Genomic DNA, 3117 nt, shown 5'->3' with positions numbered 1-3117 from the left:
AGTTTTGACATAAATCGCTTGGCATCGCCTGGTTTGAGCAGATTTCTAAATCACTTGGCTGAGTTTATGCTGTGTAAATCAAACATTATCTAAGAGAGTGTGTGATAAGATATCTTAAGTCGCTCAAGACTCAATTTTCTGGGTGTAGCATAAATTGGTCATCACTGTGATCGGATTCTGCCTTGATCGTATGACACTATGACCGGATTAGGACTTAGCAGATTTTGCGGTTTCTAAATCGCTGAGTATAGTGAGCGGGATTAGCTAAACTGCTTGTTACGGTGATCGGATTTGAACAGACCGCTTAGCATTGTGATCGGTTCAAGACTTAGATTCTTAATAAGATAGCGGGATTGCTAACTCGTATAACTTGTCCGATTTAGTGCATCTTTGGCCAACCTCGCTCAATCTTGCTTGTCCGGATTTCATTTCCTTGGTCGCAGTAGACTTTCTCGCACAATATATTAGCCGGACATGGCTAATTCGGACAACAGAACACACGATTTAGATCTATATTGTTCATCTCATTGTCCGTATTTCATGAACTCTGGTTACTTCTTCGTCCGATTCTGGTGCTACTCGGATAACACCTTAGCCGAGCTTGTCATTTCCTTGTGCAACCTTTTACTCGGATTAGTCTTAGCTCTTTTAATCCTTGTTCGGATTTGAGTATCCGATTTAGTCTCAAGACTTGTTCAAAATTTCAAGTTCATCCGGATTTGGTTTCTTTTTGTATCAAGTGTTCAGATTTTAAGCTTTTGATCTGTTTTGTAATGTTTTGAATTTTATAATTGTTTTTCTGTGTTTTTAACTGCTTGAGAAGTTTTGAACTGTTTTCTGTCGCATAAACTGTTTTTCATCAGTTTTAACTGTTTTTAACAGTTCTTAACTGTTTTCAAAAGTTTTTGACTGCTTTTACTGATTTTTGACAGTTTTCGCTGGGTTTTTTTTTCCATCAGTTTTTGTGTTTTTCTGGTTTTGTTTTTTTATCTTAATTGTTCTTGATTTCTTTTTAATTGATTTCACAGCATTTGATCCGTTAATCAATCTATTTAAAAATGGCAGTTTCATTGGAAAGAGAGAATATGGAATTGAGAGATAAAATTTCTGAATTGGAAAGGAATGTAAAGGACTACAGTCATAAATACTTTAATATGTTTGATGAGAATTTTGGCAGATAAGGAATTTATCATGATTCTGCAAAGATAAAATAAAACCTTGAGAGAAATTTCTGAAAAGGTTTTTTCAGTTAAGGCTAGTGAATTTGAGAGAATTCTGGACATGGGAAGGAAAGTGTGTGAAGAAGAATTGAAGACTTGGAGTAATGCTAATACGGAATTGTTCAATAAACTTCAAGATCTACAAACTGAGAGGAATTCTTCTGAGAAAGATAATACATATACTAAGGACTTAATTGGAAAACTTCATAAATCTGAGAGTGCTTTGTGTGAGTTAAGGAAGTTACTGGAGTTTGAGAAGGAAAAAGTTTTGAAAACTGAAAAGATTTTGAATGTTGAAAGGAATGAATTTGAGAAAGAGAAGAAAAGATTTTCCGAAATAGAGAAAAGATTCGATGTTGAACGAATATCTCATGAAGATAAGATAAACTCTCTCGAGCTGAACGCGAAAATGCTTTTAAAGTAGATCTCGGATTTTGAGCAGCTAATCATCTTGGAACGTGCCAAGGCTGATAAAGAGAAGGTAGATATCAAAGAAGAATGTCTAAGCCATAATCAGAATTTATCTGACAGCATTGCTCTAAAGCAGAAGGCTTTAGATGAAGAGAAAAAGCAATTTGCTATTGAGAAGAGAAATACTACAAAGAAATATACAACTATTGCTAAAGAGCTTGCTGAAAAAAAAAGTGGCTTGACATCGCTTCTGAGAATGAGAAGAGAAGCTCAGATGAAGAGAGAAGAGAGTTTAATAATCAGAAGAAGAAGTTTGAAATGCTTAAAAAGGAGTTAGAAGGTAAACTTCTAGATACTTCAAGGAAATTGTCTAATCTGAAGACAGAACTTGAAACTGAGTTGAGGATGAAAACTGAACTCAAAAATAAGTATGATTTAGTTACTGTAGAAATAGACCAGCTTTTACAGAAAGTCAAAGACTTTTCTTGTGCTCAAAGCTCAACTGGTTCTCCTTCACAGTGTAAAACCAACTTCTATGACTGTTCCAAATCGAACAGTTATTCAAGCAGCCCTAAATCTTCTGTTTCTAATAACTATTCTCGTTCTTCTAATCAGTATTATCAAGGGTACGTCATCGGATCACCCAATTACTCTTCTAAGATTAATAGCATTTGGGTCAATAAAACTGAATTTGTTTCATCCTGTATCCCTGTTGTTACTAATCATCTTCCTTGTTTTGTGAGATCTACTTTTGATCTAATTATTAGCAAGAGAAGAATCATGTGTTCCACATGCAAAACAATAGATTTTGTGAACAGGAAGACATACAATAGGTGGACTGCTGATAACAGATTTCAGACGAATTGGAAAGGTAAGAACATGTATGATTACAATAACTGGTATGGATCTTCTTTTGTATATAATCATCCTGTTAAAAGTACGAAAAAGAAATTATCAAATAAAAATAGATGGTTTGGCAGTTATAACATCCCACAACCTGATACTAACAAAGAAGGACCCAAGTTCGTTTGGATACCAAAATCTATTTGATCTGATTTTGCAGGTGTGTTAATTTTGCGCTGATCATAATATTATACCATTGATGCACTAATTCAAGGGGAGTTGTATACTATTCAAATAAGGCTTCTAAACAACACAGTTCAGGAACCGTGCTTTACTGAGTATGGTTTCTAAATACTCATGAATTGACGGCTTTCTTGGAAAATTTCATTCATTCTTGGGTATGATGTAATGATTTTCATTTCATCATAAGGAGGAGTATGTAATAATGAATGAAATGTTCAATTCCGAATAATATAAGGGGAGTTTGTTATAAAGATCAAGGGGGAGTAGCATCAATGACGGCAAAAGACTCAAAAGGAGTGCGACTAGAGATTATTACCGAAGATTATTCTTGCGCTAAAATGTCTGAGAGTTGTTGAATGCAAAGATCATCATTCCAAAAGTTTACTGATAAATATTTCTC

Source organism: Cynara cardunculus, unplaced genomic scaffold (assembly GCF_001531365.2).
Source record: "Cynara cardunculus var. scolymus isolate 2C unplaced genomic scaffold, CcrdV1 Un_Scaffold_2977, whole genome shotgun sequence".
NCBI classification, from domain to species: Eukaryota; Viridiplantae; Streptophyta; class Magnoliopsida; order Asterales; family Asteraceae; genus Cynara; species Cynara cardunculus.
This window is presented reverse-complemented; position numbering follows the sequence as displayed.